This window comes from Macrobrachium nipponense, chromosome 1 (genome assembly GCF_015104395.2).
Source record: "Macrobrachium nipponense isolate FS-2020 chromosome 1, ASM1510439v2, whole genome shotgun sequence".
Taxonomy (NCBI): Eukaryota; Metazoa; Arthropoda; class Malacostraca; order Decapoda; family Palaemonidae; genus Macrobrachium; species Macrobrachium nipponense.
In genome coordinates, this window is record NC_087200.1 from 160,806,670 (window position 1) to 160,819,278 (window position 12,609).

The window sequence follows — 12,609 nt, forward strand, 5'->3', positions numbered from 1 at the left end:
AGATCGTGTTGGTTACAGGTTTGACCTTAACTGTCCTTAGAGGTCATCACAGGTGTTTCACTCTCACTATTACACCTGCGTTGTGCGAGTACCTGGCCACGTGTTACTCTTGGAAGCGGATGTTTGCGGGAGACGTGTTCACGGGAAGGCATAGCACGCGTTGGAGCTACGCCACGTCCTCTCTCTCTCTCTCTCTCTCTCTCTCTCTCTCTCTCATAGTATGCACGTATGAAGTAGAATTATGTATTTCCGTACTGTAAGTGTAATTCATATTGCTTTTGTGTATGGTATGTGCTTATACTTACGCCGAATATACAATAATGTACTTAGTTCGCAAGTACATTTATATATGCATGAAATTCAGTGTGTGTTGCTGTTCCACATAATTTTGTGTAATAGTATAATACCCGAGTCATTTTCCACTTATAGAGTCAATCGTTGTAACTTGCATTATGTTTCAGAATCACATTGACGGAAAACTTTAATTTTTTTATAGAGAGAGAGAGAGAGAGAGAGAGAGAGAGAGAGAGAGAGAGCCACTTAATCTAATAACTATTATCAAAGAACCTGCGTAATTTTGACCGTGCGGCTTTACAGAGTGGATTATCACCCCAAACAAAGGAATCACGTGTTATTTCCCTTTATAAGAGAAATGATTATTGCTCTTCCAGGATAGGGAAAAAATATAGTCGTGATAATTGTTCAAACAAAAGAAATATTTACGCTGTATTCTGAATCAAGAGAGGAGGCGCCACGTAATATGAACGTTTTAAAATAAGCGAATCTTTGTAATGATTTTTCAAACAAGGAATTCACCGAGCGTATCCTGAGCGAGAACGATGACAGTGATAACAGTGCCCTGTCCTTTAGAACTGCTGTTTATGAATTCATCATAAGTGGAAGCAGTGATCATGAAAGTACTTCAAGCAAGAGAGAAACCAATTTTGAACTTTTTCTGAACAAGAGAAATAATATCGAGGAGGTTACTTCAAGTAGAAGAAAAATGAGGTTTTTAGGCCAATGAAGTTTGCGCAATGATGATAATATAAAAGCGCCATTATAGTTTATTGGTACAAGTATTGAAATTAACGATAAAATACAAAACTTTATTGTTATGTGGTCAAGAATGTTTTTTAAACTACGTATCCAAAGGTGCATCTTTGATACAAAAAAAAAAAAAAAAAATAGACAATCATCGATATTAGCCTATGGAATAAAGAACCAAGAAGCTCTCTCTCTCTCTCTCTCTCTCTCTCTCTCTCTCTCTCTCTCTCTCTCTCTCACACACACACACACACACACACACACACACACAAACAAATATGCATAAATCACAGAGATTTCATTTGAATTTAGAACTTGCTGCATTTAATTATTGTATATTTCAGAGTTTTGCGAATTCTTAGCGTTGAAAATAATGGTACTTTGTAAGTGTCATAATGTATTAAATGGAAACAAAAACAGGGCATTCAAACAATGGAACCTAAAGATTAAAATCGCTAAGAAAGGAAGGAAACATAAAAAATATAAATAAAAAAATATAAAAAACAAGAACATAAAAAAGAAGTGACAACTAAAATCTAACAAACACAAAGTAAAATGGGCCGTGGACCTGTTACGTACTTTGTGAAAACTATAGGTCCAAAACAGCATTTACTTTGTGTTTTGTTGTGGTTTTTAGTTGAATTTTCCCGTCTTTCTCATGCTTTTTTTTATTTTTTATATTTTTCCTTTCTATTCTTTGTATGTTTCGGTAGCTTTTTTAATCTTAGGTTCTATTTGCATTCTCAGTGGTGTGTCCTTTGTTTTAACCGTTATGTTAAGTTTTAGAAGAGTTCATTTTATTGTGGCGTTAAAGATATATTTACGTCTGGGCATCAATCTACAAATATATCGGTAGCGTTTGTACATCCTTTGTTGTGTAAAAAAAAGGCCAAACAGATGTCATTTAGTAGTGTAGCTTCGTAGCAACATGATATCCACTCTTCGTAGAAATGCCGCCGCGAGGACGTAAATAAGATTCGGACGTTACGAATCTTACAACATTGTATGATACTTTTCTTCTCCTTCTTCTTCTTCTTTATACCACTCGCCTTTAGGTTATAGGACATCCTGTATTTCCCAATTTATTCAACTTTTTTAAAGGGGGAGTTTTTTTTTTTTTTTTATTATAAGAACCGTTGAATACACACATTCACCCACACTTACAATAATATATATATATCTAATATATATATAATATATATATATATATATATATATATACTATCAAGACAGGGTGACAAGCAATAGCCTGTCATCAGTAGGTCAAGGCTAAAGGAGAAAAACAAACAAATTAAAAATGCAAGGAATAAAAATAACGGCCATAAGAGTCTCGGCAAACTAAAATATACAATGGAATAAGACAGTTCCAACTAAGCACCTGCTATACTAAAAGTTGAAAACGGAATGACGTTTTCAACTTTTAGTAAGGGAAAAGGAAAGCGGCGAAGAAAACATTTAAAGATAGATGCAATGGGACGGAGGAGGTGTGCGAGTTCAATCTGGGCGCTGACTGCTTAGTAAATAATGATTCTAAAATGGGTAGTCCGTTTAAACAGCTAGTGTGTGTGTGTGTGTGTGTGTGTGCGTGTACGGTTTAATATCACCACGGCAACTGTCCAATTAGGTCATTATTGCCCTGGAAAGAAAAGCTCCTGTCAGAGGCTTGCAGATCCTTTTGAATAGGAGAGGAGATGCCTCACAAACGCCAATATATATATATCCAGAAGCCAGTGGCAACCACATCTATGTCTTGGTCAGTCATCTTTTCTCTGCGCTGCCATCATGTAGGCAGTAAGGGTTCAGTAACAATGTATATCAAGGAAGGGGAGCACCTAGTGAATGTTTATGGACCCTTTGTTAGAAGGAAATGCTCCTTAAGTGGTGAAAGAAACATTTCACTCGAGTTCAATAGCAATCACGTCTTACTACTGTGTATGGCAAGGAAAATAATAGCTTTCTCTCCACTGCGAATAGTCTGATAGCCTCCAAATGGCTAAGGGTTTGGGGTTTGTAGCCGCATAACATAGATTTTCTACATTCACAAAAATGTTATCCACGGTACAGCATTTATTTCCTTACTTAGCAATTTATATGTAATCATAGGAGCAGCATTTAGTTTAACCATTTATATTTGAAATTAAATTAATCATTGTCCCTTCTTTTCCCTGGAGCTATCACCTAAAGAAAAACGGTTATTGTTGTTAAATGCACACACACATACACACACACAACACACACACACACACACACACATATATATATATATAGTATATATATATATATATATATATATAGATATATATGATATATAATATAGGTATATATATAGTATATATCTATATATATTATATATAATATATGTATATATGACTACACAAATCGTGCTAAATATTAAATTTTTTGTCTTGGGAATAACTTACTCCCTGGGGGAATTTATAATTGATGAGCGCATCTGCAGTCACCTTCCTCAATCTTATATCCAGGCTCAGATCCTAAATTAGGTGAAAGAGAATAGTTGACCATTTCTGCAAATCCACTTGCTCCAAAATCCGAGAGTATGAGAACTTTGTGAAGAAACTTGAACATTATTCCATCCCGGAAATGGGAATGATTAGACCCCACGTTTATATACGCAATACGAATCAAGGTAAAAAAGCATGATATATCTGATATCAACCTCTAGCGCCACAGTCTGTTAGCAAGAGGCTGAAATTGTAGAAGGTTAACCAGACACGTTTACAACCAAAATGTTATATATATATATGTCTATATGAATACGAGGGGGGACCCAAAAGTAACCGGAATTGTGTCATAGAATTTTATTCAGTTATCGTTACATGTTTACAGTCTTATCACCTTCAAAGTTTTCTCCATTTGAAGCAATGCACTTATCCAGACGTGTTTTCCACTGTTGAAAGCAATTCTGGACCTCTTGTGAAGTTATGGCTTTTAATGACTCCGTCGTTTTCTTCTGAACCTCTTCAACGTCTGCAAAACATTTTCCTTTGAGGGCTTTCTTCATTCGGGGGAACAAAAAGAAGTCACAGGGAGCAAGATCGGGTGAATAGGGAGGGTGGGTAAGTGGGGTCATGCCATTCTTGGTCAGAAACTGTCTCACACTCAGGGCGGTGTGCGCTGGTGCATTGTCGTGATGAAGCCACCACCCTCCACTTTGCCACAGGTCGGGGCGTTTACGTCTCACGTCAATGCACCAGCGCACACCGCCTTGAGTGTGAGACAGTTTCTGACCAAGAATGGCATGACCCCACTTACCCACCCTCCCATCCCTTCACCTGATCTTGCTGAGACTTCTTTTTGTTCCCCCGAATGAAGAAAGCCCTCAAAGGAAAACGTTTTGCAGACGTTGAAAGTTCAGAAAAGAAAACGACGGAGTCATTAAAAGCCATAACTTCACAAGAGTTCCAGAATTGCTTTCAACAGTGGAAAACACGTCTGGATAAGTGCATTGCTTCAAATGGAGAATACTTTGAAGGTGATAAGACTGTAAACATGTAACAATAACTGATAAAATTCTATGACACAATTCCGGTTACTTTTGGGTCCCCCCTCGTATATATTTGCATGTTACTAGAGGTATACGCAAGTGCACATGTTCATGCGACCCGACGTACACACAAACACAGATATATAAATAAATGAAACATATATACCTATATATCCTATATATATATATATATATATATATATATATATATATATATATATATATATATATATATATGTGTGTGTGTGTGTGTGTGTGTGTGTGTGTGTGTATAGATAGACAGATATATATGTATATATCTATATATATATATATATATATATATATATATATATATATATATATATATATATTTAGAGAGAGAGAGAGAGAGATTTCTTAGTTTCTTAGTGACACTACTACGAGAAATACGAGGAGGAATGACAGACAGCTTTGTGCAGGTGTTTCATTATTTATGTGCCAGATAACTTCTCTTGTTGCTGATGCTTACTGGATGGATAGGTGCTGCTACAGCCACAGCTATTGGTAGTGATTACATTAATGTATATCCTGACCTACCAAAGTGAAGAGATCAAGTTCACCACATGTAACCTATTTAACCAAATATGCATAACAAGTGTATAGTTTTGTAAGTGGATTAGTTTTTTTTTTCTTTTTTTGTAACTTATTGCACTCATGGCATTCAGACAGCCAGTGGCCATACCACGTTGAAAGCATCACTTCTCTACTATCATGCCCAGCAGATTGACGTAGCGCCGCCTACAAAAGTTGCCTCATTTGTCTTGCCAGTTTACCGTATCTTGTTGGTCGTAGTTTCCTTTGCTTACATTGAAGAAGCTTATTGGAATCAACTTTCCATTTAAGTTTGTCGAATGTGGTCAGATGAATTTGCTTAAGGAAACCTGTCCATAACTTTGGTACCTCAGTGTTATTTAATAACCGAAGTCCATCATGGTGACATATCAAATGTTATTCAGTTCCTTATTTACAATTATTCTGATGATTCATGTTTAGATAGGAAAATTAACACCACAGTAACTAAACCGTAATACCGAAATTACCCCAATCTATGACTCCACAAAGAATTCGGCCAGCGTCAATCTGCTTATCATTTGTCTGACTTCATTCATTTCATCCATTAGGTTAGATATTCAACCTAATTTCCTCATTCACTCCAATTCCCTGCTCTTTGTAATAACAAGCTGCCGCATTTATCTCTGAAATTCTTTCACCATGAAAAACCTGAGGTTGCTACTCATATTAAACCGAATTTGTCCAAATGTAAATTCACCAAGGAAACCCTTCTTACCTTTGCGTTAACCTTGCCGATCTAAATTTCAAAGCGTGATCCAATGAAACAATTAGCCATTAAAAACAGTCTTGTGAAACCACATTCATATGTCAAGTTACTTAATTCACTTTTCCTGAAAGGAAAATGACATTCGTAACCAACATCTTTCAGGATAAAAGTGCTGAATCATGTTGAACCAATTTCACTGTAACCTAATCCGACAAACTTTGCCTTAACCCGATGGTTTCCAACCTGTGGGGTGCGCCCCCCTTGTGGTGGTGGGGGGTGCCTCGAAGGGCTGCCAATTCTTGATGAAGGGGATAATTATATCTGAAAACTATTAATTATGATGGAATTCAGATTTTCAAAATACCGAGAAAATTTCAGATATAAATATGAAATTTAGTTGTCTAACTATATAAACATCTTTCAAATTTCTGCACTAAGGAATTAATATAGTATATATATATATATATATATATATATATATATATATATATATATATATATATATATAGTATGTGTGTGTGGGTGTGTGTGTGTGTGTGTGTGTGTGTTGTGTGTGTAATATTATGAATTATTGACACCGACTGTGCCAGTAAATTACAGTACTTAAGGAAGGGGTTGCGGGCGCAGAGAATGTGCCATTCCATGAAGGGGAGGCGAGAATTAGAAAAGGTTGGAGACCACTGCTTAACCCGTTCTACCGAACTTCGCGTCCCAAGATGCATCATATTAACGCCACTTAACCATATCAGCCTTTGTCACTCACCTGTATCATATATAGTACATATGATCAATGATTTTTTGAGTCATTACACGTTCACCCATATTCAGATGCCGAAGCACAGTGCATCAGGGCCAGCGCTAATAAACAAAACCGGCCAGAGTAACGACTGTAACCTAATTATACAGATTGGTAGTTGCAGGGAGGCAGCAGGAGTTCCCCGCGCGCGTATCCGGAGTGTTATGGATTCGTTCTTTTCATTTCCAATCCGTTAAACGTATATCAAATGCCAGGCTCTCTCGCTTTACAACTTTTTTTATTCTGCATTCTTTGATATCAGATATATTGAGGTTTGCTTTGCGAATTGTATTTTCGTATTGGTTTTCATTTCTTCTTTATTTTTGAAGCTCAGAAGATGTTCTGCCGTCATGCAGAAAACACGATTGTGCTTTCTTCCCTTTTCCACTTTTATTTAATCTATTCCAAATTTGACAGGTTAAATGATGAGCTACCTGCAAAAGACTTACAGACCTTGTAATTATGCAATGGTTCCTTATGGTTGGAATGGTGAGTTTTTAGTCAGAATCACAGATAGAGAGAGAGAGAGAGAGAGAGAGAGAGAGAGAGAGAGAGAGAGAGAGAGAGAGATGGGGGTCGGGGGTCGATGGTGGGGACTAGTGCAGAAAAATAATCGGGTATCCTTTGAGTTTGGAAGGCCTTTTCGAGTTAATATGAAGACACTGAGCTACGGACTGTGTCTGGCTTTCTTTCATTAAAGGATTTAGTCAAACGAATAACTAAACTACCTCGGGCTCTCACGGTCAAGCTCGAACATCCGTCCACACTTTCTTACAATGGTTCCCAAACCGGGGGCCATGTAGCAGAATGCAAAGGGCCATAATATGAAAATCTGTATGATTAAAACCATGGGTTTTATGCATACATGGGTTATGCTTAGCGATGAGCGGTGGGCCATGGACAAGTATCTGTATGAAAAGTGGGTAACGACCAGAAAAAGTTTGGGAATCACTGGTCTAAAGTCTACTCCGTAAAAGTAATGCCCAGTGTGGGTGTCGGTGGGCTACTGAGTTTGACTAGACAGTATGGGGGATGTAAGGTCTCATGTCGAATAAAACGGAGCCTGTGTTTTTACTGAATTTCAGATTTGTCACATGAACAAAGGAAGACTATAAGCACCTCAGTGGCGTGGTTGGTATGGTGTTGGCGTCCCACCTGGATGGTCGCGAGTTCGATTCTCGGCCATTCCATTGAGGAGTGAGAGATGTGTATTTCTGGTGATAGAAGTTCACTCTCGACGTGGTTCGGAAGTCACGTAAAGCCGTTGGTCCCGTTGCTGAATAACCACTGGTTCCATGCAACGTAAAAAAAACCATACAAACAAAGGAAGACTATATGGAGTTTTGGAACGAAAGAGGTGGCAAGTTGAGAACATGATTATAATCCGAGAAAAATTACGCAGATAGAGAAGCACAAAGTAGATGAGGAACACAACTCGACAGCAAAGTTTGGATGGCAAGTTCATCCGTTTATCAGCAAATCCTGAAATTACAATCATCTACCTTATTTTTTGTATTCGTCACCTTCCTTTTCACAGAGACTATTTTTTTGTTGCATGAAATCATGTCAACTTTCAGTATCGTTATTTAGCTTGAATTAAATTTTCTTAATCATACCTTTTCGCTGCTATGATTTTATATTTGGATTACTTCAAAAAACTTTCTTAATCATACCTGCTATGATTTCATATTTGGATTACTTCATAAAATCCGAATTTATCCCTGTCTTACTGTACATGGGCCATTTATTTTCTCTTGTGCTGCTTCCTGAGCCATCTTTCTTGTTCTGCAAATGCTGTGCAACACGCCAGTATATTTTCTGTAAAGTATGTTAGTTTAGTGTCTCTTAATCCGCCTTCCCCATCCGACTGTTTCTCTTTCCATCAAAACGATCGAGTAAACAGTCTAAAGTGTTTGCTTGAAAGCGGAAAGCGACGGGAAACTAAACAGTTTGTAAGATATTGCCCTTCATGATGGACTTAGATTTTCTTTCCCCGATTTTTTTTACATAAAGCGTTTGATTGAGAAGGCAGAGCAAATGTTCGGAGAGGAACTGACACCATCAGAGTCACGTTTTAAGTTTGCTCAAGTACTTTTAGGAGTGATTTTGCCGGAGATATTTTTATTATTAGACAAACACTCTGAACTCTCGAAGATACAAGGTTTCCCTTTTTCAAGGTTTTTTCTTGCTTTGATATCTTTTCTTTTTGCAATGAAATTAATTTGTGAAGATCGTTTCAAGTAGTTTGACATCTCTCATTCTGTGCTTTGGTTTGTGAATGTTGTTCATTGTTTTGAACCAATAGAGGGGTTATTAATGGTTACCTGTAATCATGTTTATGAGCTTCTGTTTAATTGCTCTCTTCACACACACACATTGCATTTTCATTTCATAATAGTTTCCTCGGTGGACGAGTGGGTTACGTGCTCGCCTACCGATCCGGTAGTCCGAAGTTCGATTCTCCGCACTGCCAACGTGGAACCAGTGGAATATATTTCTGGTGATTAGAAATTTATTTCTCGATATAATGTGGTTCGGATCCCACAATAAGTTGTAGGTCCCGTTGCTAAGTAACTATATACCTGGTTCCTAGCCACGTAAAAATATGTAATCGTTTGGGCCAGCCCTAGGAGAGCTGTTAATCAGCTCAGTGGTCTGGTCTGAAATATACTTTAACTTCATTTCATAATCAGGAAAGTTAAGCAACGTTGGATTTTTTCAGCGCCTAGAATTAACAAACTCTGTCGGCACAAAGACTGAACATGGGGCTGGTAAAGGCTTTCAAATATTCTTGCCACCACCTCAATAAGGAAATGAAGCAATGCTTGGTCTGGTCAGGACTTTAGTGGGTGACCCCCAAGGGATAACAGACGGCGTTGGTACATTTACACCTTGACCATTCATGAACCTTGCTATCTCATCCGAAAAACCGAAGGGCCAGGATCTTCTGTTTTGCTGTCTGTCAACTCATAATGTAATTTTATTATTATTGCTTACTGTGATCGGAAACGACCTCGGACAATAGTGGCTTTTGTATCATTTATTTGGGATGATATTGCAAAATATCGTTAATAGGATTCAAATCAATATATCAGTGATACTGTGTTAACACACACATACATATATATACACACCCACACACACACACACACACACACACAATATATATATATAAATTCAATAAGATATAATATATATATATATATATATATATTATATATATATATATATATGATATGTCTTGTCTGTATGTATGTAGTATGATGGTATGTATGTTGTATGTATGTATGTATGTATGTATGTATGTATGTATGTGTCTGTGTGAGAGAGAGAGAGAGATAGTGATTGTAAACGAGACTGAGGAGCAGATGTTAATACCACAAAACTTGAATACCAGGGTTGAAGAATATCTTTAACAAGAAGAAATTACAACACCAGGAATGCAAATTAACATGCATATGAAAGAGGTTAATGCAAAAAAAAAACAAGGATTGGAGAACAAACATGTTTCAGAAATACGCCTACAGTGTCTGAGCACCACACTCCCTCTTCAGCGTGAAGACGCTAGAATTCAACTATACTGTAATATGTTATGAGAGAAGTTATCAGAAAGTAAGAAAAATTGATGTTATACATGAAATATAAAAAAATAACAAAGCAGGTTCATTCAGTGGAAAAGCATCGTCACTATGTAAACAGGACATTTAAGAATTAATCTGTCAGGTGGGGCACTAGTTAGTGGGGAGTAACCAACTTAATAAATATTAGAATAGTAGGTTTAAAACAATACATAGTGTTAAGTGCACATACCAATGAATAAATGAATATGTGAAATCTATCAGTAAGGTAGTTACAACTACATTCCACAATAAAAGGAACTAAATTGGTGCCTGTGGAGAAACGAAAAGAAAGGAATCTGAGTCTAGGTTATACCAAGGGCTTCAACAATTGCTCTTTGAATTATTGTATTACATTGACAATGACACCCCCCAAAAAAAATTTTAATTAGTATGTTGCCTATTAACGGACCTTCAACAAGTCTGCGTTTATAACAACCATTGCACTTTTAAACCAATTTTCTATTGTCCCAAGCTGTCTTAAGGTTTTCGTGGTTAGTTGATTAAAAAGAGCATTTTTCATATTACAGGTCCTATTGTCATATTTTTAATCCTTTCAACCTGACTTCTGCCGCTACCATTTTCACCCCAGCATGATATACTTAAATCTTTGCAGAGGTTGTAATAAATCATATCGGGTACATATTTTGCTAAGTATAACGCTGGCACTACATTTATCCCTGGCCGGCAGTTGAACCCTGGGCCTCTTACTAGTCAGGGAAGTATCTTGACCATTACGTCACGAAGTTATACATACATACATACATACATACATATATATATATATATATATATTATATATATATATACATACATATATATATATATATATATATATATATATATATATATATATATATATTATATATATATATATACACATATGTGTTTGTATGTATGCATCTATGTAATTTATATATACTATCTATATATATATATATATATATTATATATATATATATATATATATATATATATACACACAAACATGTATGTATATAAGTATTTAGCTGGGGTTCGACACGCAACACTGTACAAGCCGCTATTATTGTAGAATTTTTCTGTGCTCGGGTTCATCCGCAATACAGCACGTGAAATATAGATATGACAGAGAGTACGGTCTTTTCCGAGGGATTCACCTTCCGTTACAGGAAACAGATTAGGCACACGTGCTCACACGTACATTTATATATGTTTATATATGTATGGTGGTGAAACTCTTCCTTGTTGGCTGTAACTTTGTTCATATATTTTCACGCTTTTACCTTTTCCTGATGTAAAATCAAACATGTATGTATACATATACATACACACACACACATATATATATGTATATATATAGTAATATATGATATATAGATATATATATAAATATATATATATATATGCTTAAAAATCACTGTAGATGCACGTGACTTCCATAAATAAGCGAATACCACAGGAAAATAACATAGTCAGAAATCCAAGCGCTTTCGTCTTTACTCAGACATCGTGAAGGAGTTAATGAAGTACAATTGGAGAGATAAAGGTCTCAGGTACAAAAACAAGATCAAGAATACCGGATGGTTAATTGTCAAAAGGGTAAAAATTAAAAGAGATAATCCAGGATTATCGGATATCACACGGTCACAAACCTAACCGAAACTACTAAGTATCTTTACAGTCCAAAACATGTAAAAACTGAATATATTATGAAACTTAAATACCCAAGGACTTTTATAGATGTGGCATGGAAAAGAGCTAGAAAAACATTTTATTCAACTAATGACAAACTTGAATTTAGTAAACATAACATTCTAAAATTACCCTATGATGAAAGTTTTTTAGATATTCCTAGAATTTTAAAGCTATTTAACATAAATGTTATTTCAGTAATATTAATGTCAAGAGTTTAATAATGAAAAATTCTCCTAAAGATCTTCCAGGCTGCATATATGAAATTCCTTGCAAAAAGTGTGATCAAGTCTATTACGGACAGACCGGTAAATCTCTTTCACAACGTCTCAAGCAACATCAATATTCTGTGAGAACTGGGCAAATATCGAATGCATTATTCGTACATATGAGAGATTTAGACCATCCTATTAACTGGAGTCAAGCAAGAGCCTTAATCCCATGTAATGACACAGTTAAAAGGAATATCATTGAATCTTGTTTCATCAAGTCAAATAATAGAAATGTTCTAAATTTAAGTCTTGGTTTATTTAAACGTGATGCTTTCATTATGAAAAAAGTTGTAGATAAAATATAAATAACAAAATTAATATATTCAGTTTTTATATGTTTTGGACTGTAAAGATACTTTGTAGTTTCGGTTAGGTTTGTGACCGTGTGATATCCGATAATC